At 49.6% G+C, this 23,289-nt stretch overlaps 2 pseudogenes; both read left to right on the top strand.

Moving 5' to 3' along the window:
• The first annotated feature begins 3,748 nt into the window (after positions 1 to 3,748).
• LOC120662895 lies at positions 3,749 to 12,005 on the top strand (annotated as a pseudogene).
• A 2,402-nt stretch (positions 12,006 to 14,407) lies between these two features.
• Positions 14,408 to 21,906, top strand: LOC120661766 (annotated as a pseudogene).
• Positions 21,907 to 23,289: the final 1,383 nt, after the last annotated feature.

Genomic DNA, 23,289 nt, shown 5'->3' with positions numbered 1-23,289 from the left:
AAGTTGAAAATGTTCAATTGTATCGTATGTCGACTCGCCTTAAAATAGCACTAGTCGAATTAGCGATGCGCGTGTAAGTTGTTGTTTGAATTAGCCATAACAAGTTGTAACAAACTTTCAGTCACATGAAGATTACACCCTCACATTAAACAAAGGAAACTAGTTGAGATCACAATCTTATTACAGCGGATTTAGGAAACTCCCATAGTCTCATTGGGATTTAGGAGGATAAGGGAGCCCCTGCAACTGCTGCAAGTTGCAAGGCACTTGCGAATAATCTTTCTTTGCTCTGCATATCGTCACCGGAATCTTCAACTGCTCTCTCTGTTTCTTTATTTTGGTCAGCCATATTGTGTTAGTTCATGTGACAAACGCGGTCATATAGTTTGTTAGACTTAATGATTGAATCATTCTGTTAGAAATCTAGGCAATTTTCGGTATATTTTAATTCCAAAATTAAATGTATAAACTAGCAATATTTTTATGACTTTAAGGAGTAAAATAAAACATGTGAACATGTTTATACTTATCACACATATAAGCATAAACAATATAAATAACCAAAGTTTCAGGGAGTACCCTAAAGCGGGGCCGTTGCCGGAGGCATTGGCTGCGCTGTTACCAACTGGAGTAGACATCTACTCGGTTGGCCTCAGTCGAAGTAGTCGAACTAAATCGGTGCAGGAAGAAGTTCGCAGTGCAGTCCCACGAACGGTCACCAAGATGTAGTCGACGTAGTCGTTCGGCCACCAGAATGTAGTCGACGTAGTCGTTCGGCTCGTCCACCAGGAAGTAGTCGTACAATCGGGCAAAGCCTTAGTATTTTTGAGCAGTCACGCTAAAGCGTTACCCAAAAACCTGATTGCCCGCCTATCCCGTGCAGGATCTCAAGGCGAGCAAGGTTTCGGAGGCCTGCTCACGCTAATTCTGTGCGCGCAGAAATTAGCGTTGGGGAACTCAGTTGTTGCAACTGGAGAGGGAGAAGAGAGGAGCCGAGTTGCCTCAGTGCTCTGGTGCAGGATGGATGAGGGAAATGGCACTCCTTATATAGTGACTCAGGTGCTCAGGATCGTTGAACCTGGACACCATCAGAGTCATTTAGGTGATGCGGTTATGGCCATTAATTACAGATTTAATTGCACGTTTAATCGCACGATTAATTGCTGTCAACGGCAAAATAGCCATCACATCGCCGCACCGCACCGCCCGTCCGGCCGGCCGCGCCTCGCCTCGGCCTCGGCCTCGGCCTCGGCCACGGCCACGGCCACGGCCACGGCCACGGCCCGGCCCGGCCCGGCCCGGCTCGGCGAGGCGAGCGAGCGCGCGCGCGTGTAGTTCACCGTCCTCCTCTTACCGGCTGCACAAGTGGTGTACAAGAAGTCCACCTTTTAAGTCGGTTGAGATCCTCCTCAATTCCCGGTACGGAATTAAACATTGATTCCCTAGCATTAATAGTGGGCTTTAAATTCTTTTAATGCTTTAGAATAAATGGGCCAAGCCCATTACTCCAACAATCCCCACCAAGAAATTCAAGCCACACTAGAAATACCCTCATTCTCTCATTGATATACCAGTATTCGACAGAGACTGTTAAGTTGAACTTCCATCTAGGACAAAGGCTACACTTATTCACAACTGTGCAATGGACTATGCCTTGAATTGCCAGTTTTGTGCAAACAAGTTTGACCAGAGCCCTACACTGGTACTAGGCTGCAAAAGCATCCCCGCGGTTTGGAGCTTATAAGTCATACTCCAGGCCCTTCATGAGTTTCTAGAGAATATCCAATTCTCATAGACCATGACCAGTGGTCAAACTCATATAGGTGTGTTCCTTTCAGATGTTCTGTAGGACAACATCTTTGTTTCAAGAAAACAACTCATTTGTTTAAAAGAAACCACCTGGCACACATTAAGGTATAGACCAACCTGCCATACAGATTAGAAGAGAAATGCACCTTATACACGGAATGAGCCCTTTTCACAAAGGTTCTCTTCTCACAGTCAGACTTTAGTTTGTTTCACCATCCTAATTCACGGGATCTCCGATCACATAGGACAGGTTTCCACTATAGAATGACTCACGTGGGTCTCAAGCCCAATTCCATGATGCATTGTCTATCACATTTCGTGAAAGACCCTTTGTAAACTGATCTGCCAGATTTTTAGCCGTCTGAACATAGTCCAGGGCTATAACTCCGGAGTTTCTCAATTTTCTGACAGATTTCAACCGTCTTTTCACATGTCTAGATGACTTCATGTTATCCTTTGAACTATTCACCTTGACAATTACCGTTTAATTGTCACAGTTCATTAGGATTGCCGGTAACGGTTTTTCAACTATCGGCAAGTCCATAAGGAGCTCACGAAGCCACTCAGCCTCAACAGTGGCGGTATCTAATGCTGTGAGTTCTGCTTCCATAGTTGACCTCGTTAAGATGGTCTGCTTGCAAGACTTCCAGGAAACAGCTCCACCACCAAGTGTAAACACATATCCACTTGTGGCCTTTATCTCATCAGCATCAGAAATCCAATTTGAATCACTATACCCTTCTAGTACCCTTGGGTACCCGGTGTAGTGAATTCCATAGTTCATTGTCCCCTTCAGATAGCGCATTACTCTTTCAAGACCCTTCCAATGATCATCTCCCGGGTTTGAAACAAACCGGCTCAGTTTGCTTACAGCAAACGAGATGTCAGGTCTTGTAGCGCTCGCTAAATACATTAATGAACCAATGATCTGAGAATATCTCAGCTGATCTCGCATTATCCTTTTGTTCTTTCTAAGAATTAAACTGGCATCATATGGTGTTGAGACAGGTTTATAGTCACTATAACCAAAGCGACTTAACACCTTCTCCACATAGTGAGACTGTGTAAGAATCACCCCACCATTGATCTCTTTTACCAGCTTTATATTAAGGATAACATCAGCTTCTCCCAGATCCTTCACCCCACCATTGATCTCTTTTACCAGCTTTATATTAAGGATAACATCAGCTTCTCCCAGATCCTTCATCTCAAAATTTTGAGATAAAAACTCTTTGACTTCCTTAATCATATTAAGCCTAGTGCCAAAGATCAGTATGTCATCCACATACAAGCACAAAATCACTCCTTCAGCCCCACCATAGCGATAGTACACACATCTGTCAGCTTCGTTCACAACAAAGCCGGCAGAGGTCAAAGTATGGCCATTAATTACAGATTTAATTGCACATTTAATCGCACGATTAATTGCTGTCAACGGCAAAATAGCCATCGCACCGCACCGCGCCGTCCGGCCGCGGCCGGCTCGGCGAGGCGAGGCGAGCGAGCGCGCGCGCGCGTGTGGTTCACCGTCCTCCTCTTACCGGCTTCACAAGTGGTGTACAAGAAGTCCACCTTTTAAGTCGGTTGAGATCCTCCTCAATTCCCGGTACGGAATTAAACATTGATTCCCTAGCATTAATAGTGGGCTTTAAATTCTTTTAATACTTTAGAATAAATGGGCCAAGCCCATTACTCCAACACATTCTTCGACGAACCATAGTCAGGTCGTCGATCACCATCAGAACGGGCTGTTGAACACTTGTATAGGCCTCGCCTTCTCTGACCTAACAACCACTACACGACACAGCCCACAGCGCGTCGTCGTCGCCGGTCGCTCGCCTTATCACCTCGTCGCACGTTTCCCTCAAATGATACAGTGCGAAGGCATGCGGCGGCGGCGGCGACGACGACGACCATGTCCGCACGACCATGCCGGCCGCTGGGTCTAAATCTAATGGCCATTGCACGCAAGTCCAAGGCGACACGGTACACTAAACAAACGGAGCGGTAGTACGTGTGCATCGCGTGGGGAGTGCAGCGGAGGAAGATTAAAGGCGCGAGCGGTAGTAGTGAGCTGAGGTCGTCGCCAAACAAGCCATTGGTGAGCACCGCGAGCTCGAGGTTTCTCGCAAGCCAACCCAAGCCTAAGCTACGTACATAGGGCGCTGTCAGGAGCGGGAACGAGTTGAACTCGGCGCGTCCTGCTTCGATTCAACTTCTGTGGTTCTGAGCTGCCAAGGATACGGCTTCAGAGCTCGCCTTCTTCTTCTTCTTCGGTCGATCGCCGTTATGCGGCGGAGGAAGTCGTGCTTGTTTTGCGTGCCCATGGGAACGGCAGCGCTGCCCATTGAGAAGCGATTCGTTCCTCCGGCTGCGCTACCGTCGTGGCCGGCCTCAGGTACACCATGTTCATAAATTCACTGATTACTTGGATCCATTCGTGTTTTTTCCTATGAAATTCGGTGCTTGAATGATATTCTCACTGTTCTTAAGCATAGATGCTTAGGACAAACAAAATATTTTTTGAAGTAATTAGCTTGTCCTAAAGTCAAATATCTAAGGACTGATGTAGTACATGTCATGCAAGTAGGGGTGGTAATGGATCATAGCCCTAATGCTCTCTTCACAATTCTACTTGGCCCTTAGTTTTGGAAAAATCCGCTTTACACCCTTGAACTATCACAAAGTCTGATTTTTATTCTTTTAACTCCAAAATCGGATAACAAAGACCAACCAACTGTTGAAACCAGACAAATTTGGCCCTTTAGGTGGTTTTGAAGGTGGTTTCCTATTTTGTGAGAATTGAAAATATTCAAGTTTAAACTAAAAACTTCATAAGTAATTCATTTTAAATCAAAAAAGTACAAAATGGGTATAATTTTTTTTCTAAAAATATAACCTATCTATCGATACAGTACTTTTCATTTATTCAGATCCATTTTTTTATTTTCACAATATTTAGTTGCTTGTAATTATGTCTATTGTTTTTAAATAACTAAGATTCAAATAGAGCAATAGTAAATAGGTTATATTTTTAGAAAAAATAGTACTAGTTTCATATTTTTCGAATTCAAAATGAATTAGTTTTAATTTTTTAAAGCTAATTAGAACTTTTTATTTTAAAAAAATACAAAACCGTCTTGGAAACTACCTCAGGTCGCCAAATTTGTCCGGTTTTAACAGTTGGATGGACTATGTTATCTGGTTTTGTAGTTAAAGGTTGAAAATCGGACTTCTCCGATAGTTCGAGGGTGTAATTTGAACTTCTCTCTAATTTTTTTAGCTCAAAATTATATAAGACTAAAATCCGATCTTTTTAGAATCCGACCCTTAAATTATATAAGTTAAAAATTAAGACCATTTACCACCCTACATGCAAGTGGGTCGGGAATGGATCAACCAGTCCATGATCCAAGTACCCATCAATCCTAATTTTGGTTTTGGGTTGGCCCGGCAAATCACACTCTCAGATCAAACTTGCATTGAAGTTATGCTTGTCTCGATCTATTCAGACTTTCAGAGTAGGTGAGTAGCAAAGCTTCAGAAGTTATCTGCTCGTGGTTATGAAAATTTCCACAGTTTCGTCAAGCATGAACATATTGATCAATGACCATCACACTGACTTGAAATTTAGCCTAATTTTTTTTTCTGCTTTGTAACATAATTGGCTCACCAGTGGTCAGTGGAACTGCTATTTCGGGTGTGTTTAGTTCATTTTGCAAAAACTTGTAAAAATGTAAACAAGGCATTTGAAGTATTAAATGAAGTCTATTTGCAAAACTTTTTGCATAGATGGGTTTGTAAATCGCGAGACGAATCTAATGATGCTAATTAATCCATGTTTAATCAATAATTAGCGGATGGTTACTGTAGTATCACTATTGCAAATTATGGATTAAGTAGGCTCATTAGATTCGTCTCGCGATTTACAGTCCATCCATGCAAAAAGTTTTATAATAGACTTCATTTAGTACTTCAAATTAGCAAGATTCCGTTTCACTTTAATGCGTTTACGACTTTTTTGCGTTTACATATAAAGATCTAAACAGAGCCTTCATTTCAGATGGAAGGTTTTGGTGGCCTTGAAGTGCGCCAAATCACCACGTTCGACAAGGTGTGGTCCACCACGCAAGGTGGCCATGAGAGCAACTCTAGTGCGGCTGTTAAATTTGAGTGAGCAAAAACTCATTTAGAAGTTCAATTTTAAATTTTACTCATCTGAGGCCCTGCTCGCTTCTCTTTTCCCGGCTTATTTCGGCTTGTTTTGACTTATTTCTTCTCACATGGTACTATTAAATCAGCCGGCTTTTAAATCAGCCGAACAGCCCTGAATATGGGTCTCCACTCCAGCAGACCGAGTAAATTGGTTTTTTTTTCAACTGACAGCTGGCCCCACCTGTCATCCCGATCCGCTCCCTCCCCGTCCCCGACATCGCACTGCCCCTGGCCGCCATCCGCGTCGCTGCACCGTCCCGGCGCCGCTCCGCCCACTGCCGTCGTCCCGTCCCCGTCCTCGACGTCGCTCCGCCCCCGGCCGCCGTCCGCGCCGCCACTCCTTCACCGGCCGCGCTCCGTCCTGGCGTCCCTCCGCCCCCGGCCGTCGTCCCGATCTGCTCCGCCAGCCTCCCCTGCCGCTTCCACCCGCTGCTGCTGCAACTCGACGACGACGTCGCCGCGCTGCGCCTCGTCACCGGCAAGCCCCCGCCCGCGCCCTCGACGACGACGAGGAGGCGTAGTCGTCGCGCGCCCCGCCACGAACTGCTGCTGGTGCTGGTGCCTCTTGGCGGCGCACGCAGCGGCTGCCGCCAGCAGGGGCGACCTGCCGCCGTCGCTGCCTCCGCCTCCCTGGCACGGCCGCAGGCGGAGGTACCGGCGGCGTGTGCTTCCTCCCGCTCAAGCCTCCCATCTTCCAGGTACACACGCGCACACTCACATTCCTGTTCCAGCGACCCTGATTAGCACAAAAATTGATTTTTTTTATCTGTCTAATGCAATGCCTCCTGTATTATAGCATGCTTCACTATCTGAAATTCTTGTTAATTTGCGATACAAATTAGATTGATTCTTTAGCATGTGATTCAGAGGTATGCATTTGAATAGGAAATCTGCTCTTGAAATTTTTGTATAGAGAATGCTCTTGAAATGTAGAGCATAGGTCTGCATTTGAATAGGAATCCTGCTTTTCATATAAAGCCTTTGCCTGCTATTAGAAATGGCATGTATAAAAGTGCATGATGTATAAATTTAGACTTGTATGCACCATGGTTTGAAACAACCTTTGTACTGATCTGCATAGTTGTGTATGAATCCAAAAGGCCCCAGAAACTTTTGAAACTCACAAGTTATACTCTGATTCAAATACTTGTTTAGGTTGTTAGTGTTCCTGGAAGCTTTGAAGTTCCCATCACGGCACAAAAGCTTGGGAAGTCTGGAAAATTTGATGCCATTCTGTGCATTGGAGCAGTGGTAAGTTAATTAATTTTCGTATCATCTGCATATTACATACTTAATTTGAGCGATAAGATATTACATCTATGTGTCATTAGAACTAAGAAAATCTGAGAGGGAGCTGTATCTCTCCCGTTTGTCATGCTATCTCTTTCAGCAATATGCTCCTCCTACTTCAAAGACAAGGCTTTTATGCATCTATGCATATCATAACTAGCTTTTTCCATCTTCAAAATGACAGAATGTGATGGCCTGTACTAGGCTGGCCATAGTCAGATGTGTATACGTAGAAAAAGGAGCCATTATACTAATTTAGTACTGCAATCTGTGGGAGCTTGCATGCACGAGCAGAGAACCTTTGGACCTCAAACCTGGCAGCACAAAACCTGCCTCCATTACAAACTTGCGCATATGCAGCACCAGGTAATCAGGAAAGGTTAAAGCCAGCAGTCCTGCACAGAACATTTTTTTATTTACAACCATTCATGCTACATGTATATATAATGTGGAAATAAGCAGCTACCCCATTGTTCATCAGATAATCCAACATTGTGCATTTTATTTTCTAAAGTAGTAAGCTGCTGTTTACTACTTGCCCAAGATTGTACTTTGCAGTACTCCATCTCCCTCTAGCTACTGATTATCTTATTTTAATATATGTACAGGTCAGAAATTGTAAATGGATAGCCTTCTTAAGCGGTGGTGGGATGAAGAGGAGGAATCTGACGATGATGACCTCTTCGTGGTACCGTTACCAAGGTGTTGGACCCTAAGGACTACGAGCATCGTGATCCGCAACTGTTGGAGGAGTTCCTCAAGATGCATCAAGAGATCGAGGATAAATCGACACATGAGCAGCTCCGAAACGATCTTGTCGAGCATTTGTGGGCCATCCATAGTTCTAGGTAGCTATAATTGGGTTTCAACAATTTGTAACTGTATATCAGTATCAACTTGTGTGGAATTTGTAGTTGTAGCCATGCAGTGATTGATACTGTGCCTGTGTAACTGACATATCTGAATTCTGATGTGGTATGTGCTGTTCTGTCAAAGCAAATGCATGTCTCTTGTGATATTAAAATTTGGTGTGATGGTCTTTCTACAGTCTCCTGACAAGATTCAAATAGTGCATTGCTACACATTCAGGCTACCATCCAAAATTCAGTTAAATAAAATTAGAGCTATAACCTGATCAATCTGAGACCAGAACAGCATCCTGTCTACATCTCAGCTCTAATTGCAAGCAAGAAAAAGCTACACATTCAGGCTGAAGTAACTGAACCAGCTGCAGCTGCTGTGCTTACAACATCTACAATCTGGATGCAGCTGCTGCTGCCAGGCGCCCAGCTGATTTGAAATCTTGTAAACAAAATGACAGCTGATTTTCTAAGAGTCATAACAGAATCTCATATGAATCACATATCCATTTTCAGCAAGCACCTATACCAAAATGACAGAATCACATATGAATCACTTTCAAGAGTCATAACAGAATCACATATGAAATTATTTATTTTCATATCTCAAGTACAATATCTCAGAATCATATCTCATGTTCACATGACAGAAACATGGTGTCCAGGCACTAAACAAACAATATGGTGTCATCTTCATCTTCTAGCTAGCTGCAGCCTCTGCTCTTGGGTGGGGTCCTTGAACAAGCTCTTGATGGAGGTCTGACAAAAAGCCTTTTCTGCCATCTTCATCTTCTAGCTAGCTGCAGCCTCTGTTCTCCGACTCCTTCAAGGCGGCTGTTCTCCGACTCCTTCAAGGCGGCGGTCGTGGCGCCGTCCCCTCGCCCCGACCACCTGGGCGCTGTCAAGACCGGCGCCGGCGGCATCAAGGTGGAGGAGGAGGAGGACGCCGCGGAGTGCTGCTGCTATTCCGACTGCGAGTACTTCGACGACGAGAAGCAGCAGCTGAGCCCCGTGTCCGTGCTGGAGCAGCACCCGTTCGAGAGCTCCCCCGCCGGCCACCACCACGGCGGCGGCAAGATGTCGCCGTCCAAGAACGCCGTAGACGTGTTCCGGGAGCTCGTGGGCGCGCGTACTTTGACGCGCACCGGGCGGAGCTGGCGCGGGTGCCCGAGCTCGTCGCGTCCGAGGTCCCGGCCTCCAAGCTGGGCCCTCGCGGCAAGAAGCAGGGGGAACTTGGCGGCGGCGCGCACGGACGAGGCGAGGCGAGGTCCCTCTCGGCGTGGCGCTGCGCCCGGAGCGCGAAGGCGAGGCGGGGGTGGTCGCGCCTGCGGAGCGCGGCCTGGGCGTCGGCGGCGTGGCGGCGGAGGTCGAGGACGGCCTCCTGGAAGGCGCCGTGCGCGTCGGCGAGGAGCAGGAAGCGGTCGAGGAGGCAGACGGCGGTAGCGGCGCCAGCTCGGAGCGCGGCGCGCGGCTCGGGGAGGAGGAGCTCGGCGAGAGGAGCACGTCGAGGTGGGCGAGGCCCGTGGCGGGGAGCGGATAGGGTTGCAGCGCAGGGACGTCGGAATGAAAAAAAAATAAAACGGTGGGGCGCACTCCAAGGGCCGTTTAGTTCCAAAGGCAAAAAAAAAATTTAGATGTCTGGTCGTGTATTTGACCAGATGTCGGGAGGGTTTTTCGGACACTAATTAAAAAACTAATTCCAGAACTCACTTGGAAACCATGAGACGAATTTTTTGAGGCCTTTGACCGTAGCATTAGCACATGTGGGTTACTGTAGCAATTATGGCTAATCATGCACTAATTAGGCTTAAAAGATTCGTCTTGTCGTGTACATCCAAACTGTGTAATTAGTTTTATTATTTAATTATATTTAGTACTTCATACATGTGTTTAAAGGGGAAGTGAAAATTTTTGGAAACTAAACGGGCCACAAATACAGGACCACCAAATTGGGGGAGGAAAAAATTGAAAGTCCTTCCAAAATGAAAGCTCATTTGCTCCCCTGCTGGAGATCCATTTTTGATGTTCACCCATTAAATTTTAGTATGAAAGCTCATTTAGTCGCTTCACTCGAGTTGCTCTGACGGCGTTGGTGCCACCTTCTTCAAGCGCTCGCCTGTCCCTGCCGGCTTCTCCGTGCTCGGCCACTACGCGCAGCCCAATAACAGGCCTCTCTTCGGCCACGTGCTCGTCGCTCGGGACACGTCCGGCACGGGAGCGCTCCTTGCCGCGCCTGTCGACTACAAACTCGTCTGGTCCAGCCCCGACGGCGCCGGTCGTTTCTGGCTCCCGACGGCGCCGGACGGTTACAAGGCGGTCGGCGCGGTGGTCACGGCCACGGCTGACAAACCTTCGCCCGATGAGGTCCGGTGCGTCCGCGCCAACTTCGCCGACGCGTGCGAGACCGAGGAGTCGGTGCTGAGCAGCGACAAGGACGGCTTCAGGGCCGCCACTCTGAGGTCGGCAGTCCGTGGCGTCGACGCTCGCGGCGTGCACGTCGGCACCTTCCTCGCCCAGAGCAGCGCGACGCCGGCTGCCCCCTCGACGTTGGCATGCCTGAAGAACAACAGCGCGCGTTACACGTCCTCCATGCCTGACCTGGCTCAAGTGAACCCCTCCTCGCGGCCCACGGGCCGCACGTGTACCTGCACCCGAACGAGCGCTACTTGCCTTCGTCGCCGACGTGGTTCTTCGAGAACGGCGCGCTGCTGTACCAGAAGGGCAGCCAGACCCCGACGCCGGTGGCCGCCGACGGGTCGAACCTCCCGCAAGGCGGCGGCAATGACGGCGGGTACTGGCTCCACCTGCCGGTGGACAGCAAGCAGAAGGAGGAGGTAAAGAAGGGCGACCTCCCCCGCGCGAAGGTGTATGTGCGGGCGAAGCCAATGCTGGGCGGGACGGTGACAGACCTCGTCGTGTGGATCTTCTACCCGTTCAACGGGGCGGCGCGCGCCAAGTTGGGCCTCCTCACGATCCCGCTGGGCGAGATCGGCGAGCACATCGGCGGCTGGGAGCACGTGACGCTGCGCGTGAGCAACTTCTCCCGCGAGCTCCTTCGGATGTACTTCTCACAGCACAGCGCGGGCATGTGGGTGGAGGCGTCGCAGCTGGTGTACCTCGGCGGGTACGGCGGGAACAGACCGGTGGCGTACGCGTCGCTCTACGGGCACGCGCTCTCCCCTAAGGCTGGTCTGGTCCTGCAGGGCGACGCGAGGCTGGGCGTCGGGATCCAGAACGACACCGCCAGGGGCAGCAGGCTGGACACCGGCGGCACCGGGCGGTGCGAGGGGGTGTCCGCGGAGTACCTCGGCGTGGCGGAGCCGGCGTGGCTCGGGTTCGAACGCGGGTGGGGGCCGAGGAAGGTGTACGACGTCGGGCGCGTGATTAACAGCGTGGCGAGGATCTTGCCGCGGTCGGTGAGGGAGCGGCTGGCCAAGCTGGTGGAGAAGGTGCTCGTCGACGATGGGCCGACGGGGCCCAAGATGCACGGCAACTGGAGAAACGACGAGAGGGAGGAACGACGAGAGGGAGGCCCGCTGAGGGTTTTTTTTAGGGGTTGCGCGCGAGCCTGTTTGATCGCTGACCACCCAGGGTGTGATTTGTGAGGTACACAGCGATCAGACGGTCAGTGATCGGTTCATCGATCGGGCACTCGTGTGAAGGCGCTGTTCATACTACGTGGGTATTGTGGAGATACACATACATTATGTAAAAAAGAAGTGTATTGTGGATATTTTTCTTTGTAGATATTCATATGCAGTGTATTTCGATATCGGTGAGTATTCGATTTCTGGCGTTTTGTTTTCGCCTGATGTTATGTAGAAGGATTGAAAATGTGCAAGTGTAAGCATGGGTTCTGACAAATTCACGGATTGGTTGGTTCTAAATTAGCCCGAGCCAAAGTCAAATGGTTGATATTATTGTCTTATCATCAAGATTCAGGCAAGAGCCAATGGATGGAAAGCTCGGTACCCCCTGCAAAAGATTCAGGAGGAATCTAAGGGATTGGTGCTACTAAATACTAATAGCAAGGATTTAACAACATTCCTTGCAGGAGTGTATGACCTTTTGACAATTTTGATACTCTTATGCGGTACTTCTCAAGTTTTTTTTTCGAATTGAGGTTTACCCCACTTCCATTACCTGAACAGAAATACAAATATTCTTACAAAACGGAGGAAGTTTGAGAAGAACAGCAAAGAAAAGGGGTAGGAGGTGTATGCAGGAGCGGTTCGGAGAGAGGAAAGTAGCCATCCGAGTTTTGACTTTCAAAACCCAGACGCTCTTAATCCTTGTTTAGATGTATAAAGCTTTGGGTGTAAAGTACTGTAGCACTTTCGTTTGTATTTGATAATTATTATCCAATCATGGGTTAACTAGACTCAAAAAATTCGTCTCGCAAATTATAGACAAACTGTGTAATTTGTTATTTTGTTTAGCTATATTTAATACTTCATGAATGGGTTCAAAGATTCGATGTGACGAAAAATCTCGTAAAGTTTTGGAATTTTGAGGCGACTAAACAAGTGCTTATTACAGTTCCGGCACAACAAAACAAGAAAGCACATGACAGAAAGGCCAAAACCGCCAGCAACAGCTCAAGACAGCACACAAACCAAACAACAGCGAAGCGCCCTTCAGTTATCGCCGCCCTCATCTGAAGTATCTTCCTGGGGCGCCGACAGGACGGGGTTTTTGGGCCAACACTTTGTAAGCACAGGCGAACAGAACATTGCCTCCTTCCAGGATCTTGCCTTACATCGTATAAACCTGCCCAATAAAAAATGAGAGCATACACGTGAATAGTAATCTCTGACGGATGTTTCAGTTTCTTGTTATCAATACATGACTTATTCCTAACAAATGGCAGCTAGACACAAAGTGTAAACTGACATGTGCCCCCTGGCAACCAAGTCAGCATCCAGATTGCCCAACCAAGTTGCTACTTGTAAATTTCTACTTCATGAAGTGAAATTGCCACAGGCCATGCTTGTCAGTAAGACTTTCAGCCTTTCTTTTACGGGTTTATATGTTTTCTCTACAACATATGAAACGTATCATGATAATTAACATTGTGCCCATGGCTGCCATTTTATTAGAGAAAATTGCAAAACCACTTCGTATGTAACTTGGATTTTGAAATATCACCCATAAATATTATTGTTGGAAATGTCCACCCCCTACTACACTCCTTTGCAAAAACCACCCCGTTAAGCATGACCATAGCTGATTCCACACATTTCCACCAGCATGGAGCCACTACAAGCCACACTAATTGAGTCAAATATGTTTTCAGAGTACTTATATTATACTTGCTCATCATATCACTATGAAAAATTGCATATGGAAAAATCCGGTGACATTTAAATTTTGGTGATTATTTTGGCAAAATCTCTAAAAGTTAGGTTTTGTACTTTTAGAAATATCTAACTTTCATAAAGACTATATTGGTGAGTCACTTTGATAAAAGTGGGCAGAATCATCTTAGCACATTTGTGTTGGGTGTTTTTTTCATGATACCCAATAGGGGCGGGTCTTTGCAACAAAATATTGTATGAGGGTACAATAGCAAAACCAAAGTGACTATGGGGTGATTTTTACCCCCAAAAAATAATTAAATTTCCAAATATATCTAGGCATTTTAACCTAAGATCTTGACGAGCACAAATCTATGTCACCACCACCCAATTCACTCCCACTTATTTTGGTTACCTCTCTCTAAATTCCAAGTTCCCTCCTTTACTTTTCTGGTACATGGAAAAAAATGCTCCTCTGGAGAAATTAAATACTATATGACAAAAAATTGTTCAGGAGCTAGAAGGAAGCCATGACTAAAATTTGCTTGCTCGTTTTAAAATCTTCAGTGTTCTGATTAAATAAAAAATAGTCTAGTAATCTAAATAATTTGCTTAGAAAAAAAATGGTGGAATCAATTTTGACACAAATATATAACAGTGAGGAGAAGGGAGGGAGGTCAAGGGAGGGGCCTTTGAGCGAAGACCCTCAGCGGTGCAGATAAATCCAAAGAGAGGCATGCAAAATGGCCGGACTTCAGAGTCCATGCATTTCAGTCCAAGTCCGCCGCAATCTTCAACTTGGTTGGTGATGTTCTTCACGCGCTACGAGGATCCCTGAATTTTCCTCCCAACAGGCACTTGCAAAAACCTATCCTGACGGATGCGTATCCCTCCCGCAAAAAAACTGAAGTATGCTGTCCACAATTCAGAATTTCAACTCGACCTCGGAGCGATGCTGCTCCAGACTTTCCACCTGGCCGCTCTGCTCCTCCTCCTCGTGCCCGCTGGCCGCTGCGCGGACACCGCTTCCGGCGGCGATGGCGGCCGATTTGTCTACAACGGCTTCAAGGGCGCGAACCTCACCCTCGACGGCGTGGCCGCCGTGACGCCGAACGGCCTCCTGATGCTGACCAACGGCACCATCCAGATGAAGGGCCACGCGTTCCACCCGTCTCCGCTGCCGTTCCGGGACCCGGGCGCCCGGAACGCCACCGCCGCGCGGTCCTTCTCGACCACCTTCGTGTTTGCCATCTTCGGCCAGTTCGGGCAGTACACCGACCTGAGCAGCCACGGCCTGGCCTTCTTCGTCGCCGCGGACAGGGCGGTGCTGTCCACCGCGCTGCCGGGCCAGTTCCTGGGCCTGCTCAACGACACCAACAACGGCAACCGGAGCGCCCACGTCTTCGCCGTGGAGCTCGACACGCTCTTCAACGCCGACTTCAACGACCTGAACAGCAACCACGTCGGCGTCGACATCGACAGCCTGGAGTCGCGCGTCGCCGCGGACGCTGGGTACTACGACGACGCCACCGGGCAGTTCCGGAACCTGAGCCTGATCAGCCGGAAGGCCATGCAAGTCTGGGTGGACTACGACGGCGCGGCCACGCAGATCACGGTGGCCATGGCGCCTATAGGCTTGGCCAGGCCCAAGAACCCGCTGCTGCAGACCACCGTAGATCTCTCCGACGTGGTGCTGGACACGGCGTACGTCGGCTTCACGTCGGCGACGGGCATCGTCTTCTCGCGCCACTTCGTGCTCGGCTGGAGCTTCGCGCTCGACGGGCCGGCCCCGGCGCTGAACATCTCGGCGCTGCCTGCCTTGCCGCCCGCGGGGCCCAAGCCGCGGTCCAAGGTCTTACAGATCGTGCTGCCCATAGCGTCTGCCACGCTGGTGCTCGCCGTCGGCGTCGCGATCTACGCCTTGGTGCGGCGGCGGGTCAAGTACGCCGAGCTGCGCGAGGACTGGGAGACCGAGTTCGGGCCGCACAGGTTCTCGTACAAGGACCTGTTCCATGCCACCAGAGGGCTCAGCGACAAGCACCTGCTCGGCGCAGGAGGGTTCGGAAGTGTCTACAAGGGCGTTCTCCGCAAGTCCAACACGGAGGTCGCGGTGAAGAAGGTGTCTCACGAGTCCAAACAGGGCATGAAGGAGTTCATCGCCGAGGTTGCGAGCATGGGGCGGCTGAGGCACCGCAACCTTGTTCAGCTACTCGGCTACTGCCGGCGCAAAGGTGAACTTCTCTTGGTCTACGATTACATGCCAAACGGTAGCCTTGACAAATACCTCTACGATCGAAGCCGCAAGGGTGGATTGGATTGGCCTCAGAGGCTTCGTATCATCAGAGGAGTGGCGTCTGGGCTATTGTACCTCCACGAGGATTGGGAGCGAGTTGTCATCCATCGAGATGTTAAGGCAAGCAACGTGCTCCTCGACGCCGAAATGAATGGACGCCTAGGAGATTTTGGCCTTGCAAGGCTGTATGATCATGGAACCGATGCGCATACTACACATGTGGTCGGCACCATGGGGTACCTAGCCCCTGAACTGGGCCACACCGGCAAGGCAACTCCGGCGACCGATGTCTTTGCTTTCGGGGCATTTCTTCTGGAGATCACCTGTGGACGAAGGCCGATTGAGCAAGACGAGAACGGCAACCACACCATGCTCGTGGATTGGGTATCTGAACGTTGGCGCGGGGGATTGATCATCGACGCGGCGGACACGATGACCCCAGATGGTTTCAATCCGGATGAGGTCTCTCTGGTACTGAAACTTGGGATGCTTTGCTCGCATCCATTGCCCGATGCAAGGCCAACCATGCGACAGTTCATGCAGTACCTCGACGGTGATAAGGTCCTTTCCAGACCTGTCACCGGAGCATTTCGGCTTCACTGTAATGGAGACGATGTATAGCAGGGAGTTCAACAAGAATATGACGATGTCATGTGTGTCGTCCAGGGTTTAATTTACCGACCGGACCGGCCAAACCGCCGGGGTCCGGTACTGGTATACCGGTCCGGTTTGGCTGGAAACCGGTCGGTACCGGTCGAATTCAAATTTGAATTCAAAAAACTCAGTTCAACCGGTTCGTACCGGTATACCGGCCGGTTAGACCGGTTTACCAGCCGGTTTGAATTCAAATCCAAATTTAAAATCGCATGTGTAACCGGTTTGGAACGGTATACCGGCCGGTTTGACCGGTTTACCAAGTGGGCCTTAATGGGCCGTCTCATTTTTTTTCTTTTTCTTTTTTTTTGGTTTAACTTTAAATGCCCGAAAAGTATGTTAAACGAACATGGGTGCCATTTCTGGTATCTCTGCAGGAAGGTGATAGGTTCATGCAGTTAGGGAGGGTAACCGCTTATCTGTTTCCTCTGTAATAAGAATATATGTAGATTCATGTGTCATACTACTACTACTGAGTACTGAATTCTTCTTATCTTTAACGCATGGTTCACAGTCAGACAGGGGCGGAGCCAGGAAGCTAATTTTTTCATTGTTAGGGGGAACCAACCATATAAATTTATATAAAAATGTAATCGAAATTTAAATTTCTAGTGTAATTTTGGGGCTCATAGGGGGGCCAGGCCCCTGCCCGCCCCCCCTGTCTCCGCCCCTGCAGTCAGACAACTCTATACCTTAGAACAGAAAAGAAGCTACTAATAAATGTCCAAAATCAAGCCCACGGTGGAGTAGTCTAATCATAGGCCTGCGCCTGAAAGCAATGGATTGGTCATTAGGTTCTTGATGGATCCAACTCAGTAATCTATTATCTTATTATTTGGTCAACAAACGGAGTCTCCACGTTCGCTCTCAAGGTCTAGAAATTCCCACGTTAATTGGAGAAATCTATTATCTTATTATTTGGCCAACAAACGGAGCCTCCACGTTCGCTCTCAAGGTCTAGAAATTCCCACGTTAATCGGAGAAAAAAAATTACCCACTTATGCCATTATGATAAAAATTAGCCTAAAACACCCTTGTGCCTAATTAAAAATTACCCACCAATGTCATTATGAAAAATTAAATATAAATTATTATTTAGCTATGTATCAGTTACAAACATATACTAATTAATAAAAACTAAAGCTAACAACAATCAATCAAAATAAAATGAAAATAAAAATAATTATATGCATAATATTATTAAAGCTCAACAAATCAAATTGTTATTATAGTAGATCATATTTGAATTGTTTTAACCAACAGTAAGACAGAATTTACAATAATGAACATGGTGATGTATGCTAAAACATAGTATAATCTTTAAGTAAGAATACAACGACATGTGAATTTTGGAATTTTCAATACTAGCCGCGCAAATGCGCGGGCTATACACCTAGTTTGACTGAAATGCTGAGCTGGGCAATATCGCGCTTCTCCTTGTTTTTAGGACATTAGCCGAATTTCTCTTGAATTTGTTCATCTAGCCTTGATTTTGAAATGCATTTATAAAAGTTGGATATGACAAATGCCCTGCCTAAAATAGGTGTTCACGTTCTTTCTTTCATTTCAAAATGAAATAAACTCAGATGATTTGTCTTTTCAAAATGAAATAAACCTAGCAGATGATGATATGAATGATCGATCTTACTATTACTAATTGGAAGCTCCTTCAAAGTCTCCATGTGAAACTAACTAGGATCCCAGGTGGACTCTGATAAAATAGAGAAATCCTAAAAATTCTCACAAAAATTAGAAACACACAACTATCAATTCGACAACTCTAGTTATAATAGCCATTGGATCAGTTATATTTTCTAATAAATTACCCTCCTCTGCCATTATAAAAATATACTAAAGTAACCCCTAAACAATATATCTAAATTACCCACATCTTTCATTACAAAAAAATATAATGTAACCCCCTAGTCTTCGTGTAAATTACACACCTATGCAATTATAAAAATAATGCAAACAATCCCCCTAAATTTGTAGATAAATTATCAAATTATGTCATTATTAAAACTTAAAGTGACACCTAAATCTAGGTCTAAATTATATAATTATAACAAAATATTAAAGTGCAACAATATAAAATTCTAAATTATTATTCCTATCATTATTAGTATATTATTTATATTATTGTTTATATAAAAATACTACACATGATATGTGCCACTATGTATTCATGTATGATGAAGATACCAATTCATAAACAAATGGTTCAATTAAATATATATCAAACACATTTGGAGGTGTGATACAAAATAAAATCTATTGCAACTAGATAATGATAAATATATGTAAGTCTTATTTTTTTCATATTAATTTTAATTTGCTCGTGCAAGAGCACGAGTTGATAGGCTAGTTTATATATAATCAGTAGGGGATTACCCCTCTTGTTTCTTCCAGAAAAAAAAAATCATGAATGATCAATCATGCAATTGTAGGATGATGGCGAAACGAGATTGGCCGTATCACACGAAGCTGTTCATGAACTGACAAACGCACAATGAACCAGTCGAGTGCGCATGCTCAGACCGCAAAAAAAAAGAAACGTTATCCGTGCCAAGATCGATCGCGACTCCAGAATTTTAACCCGCCAGACTGGCGAATGGATCCTTCTACGGTTGCTGTGTTAAGTCGAAATGCTTCGCTGTCACGGCACAAGAGCCAGAAGTCCATCATCTGTCCAAGAAACGTCAACTGGAGAGGTGTTTTTTTCTCTTGCGAGGAACTGGAGAGGTGTTTGACCAGTAGAATCGTACTTGCACATGTCCATCGATCAAACACTTCTCACTGGAAGTCTGGAACGGTCGGTGTGTTTGACAAAAGCAGAGCATTGTTCCGTCAGCAGCGTATAAGAGTCGGCTGAACACACACGACTGATCGAATTGATCCAGATGATCATCTATAGCACATCAAAGATATCGTTTTCCTGGCAGCGACGGACAGCAACAATGGCTTCTTTGAAACCAGCCGCCGCCTTTTTTTACCACGCGCAACGATTGCACTCCCGGCATGGCACGGCGACTACCAGGCTAGATCCTCGCAGAACAGCTCGATCAGCAGACATCTTTGAAATTCTTACAATCTTACGGCAGAATTGTCGCGTCGGAAGTTGCAGTACCTGTTTATACACCGCGCGCGTGCCTCTCATCGTACAGTACTAGTATCATTCAGTTTTTGGTTCCACAAGAGTCAAGTCATCACCCACTCTTACGGTCTTTACCCGGACAAGTCCAAAACCCAACTAACCCTGGATCTCGACACGCCAAAAACACTGTAGGTTTGCCAATGCAAAGCATCTCAGTACTGAGTTGTGGTTAAGCAAAGCTTCTTGAGGGTGCCAAGCCCAAGTGTCCCGGTAAAAAAAAAAGATGCTTGCCAAGGTTGTACCGTTCGCCGTTCTGTTCCTCCTGATCCATGTGGCCTCGTCGTCCGCCGACGGCGGCCAGTTCGCTTACCAAGGCTTCGCCTCGGCGAACCTCACGCTGGACGGGCTCGCCGCCGTGACGCCCGGCGGCCTCCTCGCGCTCACCAACGCCACGTTCCAGGCGAAAGCGCACGCCTTCCACCCGTTCCCCGTCCACTTCCTCAACGCGTCCTCCTCCTCGGCGGCGGCGCGGGCGCGGTCCTTCTCGACGTGCTTCGTCTTCGCCATCGTGCCCGCCTACGACGGGCTCAGCGACCACGGGCTCGCCTTCGTGGTCGCCCCGACCACCAACTTCTCGGCGGCCAAAGCGGGGCAGTACCTGGGCCTCCTCGGCGCGATCAACGGCACGGCGAGCGAGCGCGTCCTGGCGGTCGAGCTCGACACCATCATGAACCCCGAGCTCCGCGACATGAACAGCAACCACGTCGGCGTCGACGTCAACAGTATGATCTCAGAGCAGGCCCGGCCGGCCGGCTACTACGACGACGCGGCGGGCGGCGCCTGGAGAGATTTGCAGCTAAACAGCCGGCGCCCGATGCAAGTATGGATCGACTACGACGGCCAGGCCAGGCAGCTCAACGTGACGCTAGCTCCAGTGCGAGTGCCAAAGCCCAAGAGGCCTCTGCTCTCCGTGCCCGTTGATCTTTCCACGTTCATGGCGGACACCATGTACGTCGGCTTCTCGTCGGCGACCGGAGTCGTCGTCACGCGCCACTACGTGCTCGGGTGGAGCTTCAGCTTGGACGGGCCAGCTCCACCTCTCGACTTGTCCAAGCTTCCCGCCCTGCCACGCCTGGGTCCGAAGCCACGGGCCAAGGTCTTGGGTGTCCTGCTGCCAATCGCCACCGCGCTGCTCGTGGCCGCGGCGCTGGCGGCCGTCTTCTTCATGGTTTGGAGACGGCGCCGGTACGCCGAGGTGAGGGAAGATTGGGAGGACGAGTTTGGGCCACACCGGTTCTCGTACAAGGACTTGTTTTATGCCACCAATGGGTTCAAGGAAACAAACTTGCTCGGCATTGGAGGCTTTGGGAGAGTTTACAAAGGAGTACTCTCAGCTTCCAGTTTGGAGATCGCAGTGAAGAGAGTGTCACATGGTTCAAGGCAAGGAGTGAGGGAGTTTGTCGCCGAGGTTGTGAGCATCGGCCGCCTTCGGCACCGGAACCTCGTGCAGTTGCTAGGCTACTGCAGGCGCCAAGGTGAACTTCTCCTGGTGTATGACTACATGGAAAATGGTAGTCTTGACAAGTACTTACACGATCCACGGATGCCCACTCTTTCTTGGCACGAGAGGTACAAGATAATCAAGGGTGTCGCGGCAAGCCTACTGTACCTGCACGAGGATTGGGAGCAGGTTGTCATCCATCGAGACATCAAGGCGAGCAATGTGCTCCTCGACCACGAGATGAATGGCCGGCTCGGTGACTTCGGCCTGGCCAGGCTATACGACCATGGCACCGATCCTCAGACCACTCATGTGGTCGGGACCATGGGGTACCTCGCGCCGGAGCTCGTGCGGACGGGGAAGGCGACACCCTTAACCGACGTGTTCTCCTTCGGCGTGTTCCTCCTGGAGGCCGCTTGTGGCCGGAGGCCTATCGACCGCGACGACCGCGACAACCGGGTGATGCTGGTGGATCGGGTGATGGAGCATCACCGCGACGGATCTCTCCTTGACGCGGTGGATCCGCGGCTGGTGGGGAAGTACGAGACGAAGGAAGCAGCCCTGGTGCTGAAGCTGGGCTTGGTGTGCGCGCACCCATGGCCCAGCGCGAGACCCACCATGCGAAGAGTAGTGCAGTACCTGGACTCCGACCAACCGGTTCCTGATCTGTCGCCGGGCTATGTGAGCTACAGCGTGATGTCGCTGATGCAGAACGACGGGTTTGATTCGTACGTCATGTCGTCGTCCAATCCATCCATGACTAGCATTGGTGTATCCTCTGTGAGTGTTCTCTCAGAGGGAAGGTGATCTGCCACTTCTGAAGCTCCTAGCGGTTTCACTTTCTGAAAATGACACATTCTGAATGGAAACAGAGAGTATCATGGAGGAAAAAAGTACAGCTTCCAATTTCTGTGTCTCTCTCCTGTCCTATGTTTTTGGATTTTCGCCTTCCAAATCAAAGTTAAACAGCCCTAATCAAGCTCACTTTGTCCAAATGATGACAAAGCACTCCGTTCCAGTACTTTACCCTAGCAAATACACTAGCTGGAGCCAACTGCTATCATGTTCAGTTCACAGCCCATCAAAACAAAATTCAGCAGGCCTTCCACTGTCCGCTTCCTCTTAAACTAAGCCACTCAGGCTGTCCACAGCGGGGACGCTACCCGTTCGCAACCTCGCCCTGCAGTGTATAGCGCAAAAAAGGCTGCAGCGGGGTGCGCTATCGCGTAAGGGAAGATCCCGGATGGCTCGCCATCCGCAATTTCCAGCGGATGTACGGTTCGTTCGCTACGGGTGGGCTCGGCCTCCACCGCCGCGCACCCCAACCGCCGGAAGCCGCCGCACGTGCTGTCCTCCGCCTCCGCCGCCCAGCTCCGCCGCCGCCCCGCACTCGCCTTCGCCGCCGCGGCCCCAGCTCCGCTAGCACTCGCCCGCCTGCCGGAGATGGAGCGGAAGGGGACGCCGCGCTCGCGCTCGCCCCCGCCGCCGCTCCCGCGCCGGCGCTCGAGCCGCCGTGCCGCGCGTCCGCCAGCAGGGAGGGGAGAGGGCGCAGGCTCGCCAGCCGCCATGGACGCGCGAGACCATGGAGGAGGAGCGTCGGCGGAGGGTGGAGCGAGGAGGAGGGGCTCGTGCGAGGCACCGCCTCCGCTGGCCTGGCCGCCGCACGCCGCCGTGCACCTCCACTGGCCCCGCCACGCGCCTCCGCTGGTCCCGCCGCGCGCTCGCCGCCGCTCGCGTGCTCACCGCTCCACCACGCTCGCCATAGCCACGCGCCTCCGCTGGCCCCGCCGCCCGCCGCCGCGGAATGGCCGCCGCGCGCTCGCCGCCGTCCGCGTGCTTGCCGCTCCACGCACGCTCGCGGGGCCACGTGCCCGCTCGGCTGGCCACGCCGCCCGCCACCCGCCCGGAGGAACGAGGAGGGGGAGGGGGAGCCCGCCGCTCCACCACGCTCGCCATGGCCCCGCCGCATGGGGCGGGGCCACGCTGCGCGCAGCCGCCGCGCGCCTCCACCCCGCCGCCGCCCCACCCGCACTCCAGCCCGCGCCCTTGCCACGCCGCCGGTGAGGAACAGTGGGTGGCGGGGGAGGAACAGAGGGAGGCCTCCTCCGCGACGCCGGTGAGGAATAGAAGGGAGGCGGGCGGAGCAGACGAGGTCTGGGAGGGAGAGAGAGAGACAGGGAAGAGATGGAGGGCGCTAGGAATAAAAAAAGACAAAGGAGGCTGACGCGTGGGCCCTATCCATAGATAGTTAGTATAAAGGATGTTTGTAGAGTATG

This window comes from Panicum virgatum, chromosome 2N, assembly GCF_016808335.1.
Source record: "Panicum virgatum strain AP13 chromosome 2N, P.virgatum_v5, whole genome shotgun sequence".
In the NCBI taxonomy this organism is placed as follows: domain Eukaryota; kingdom Viridiplantae; phylum Streptophyta; class Magnoliopsida; order Poales; family Poaceae; genus Panicum; species Panicum virgatum.
The sequence above is the reverse complement of the archived record's forward strand: the minus strand, read 5'-3'. Positions and strand labels throughout refer to the sequence as shown.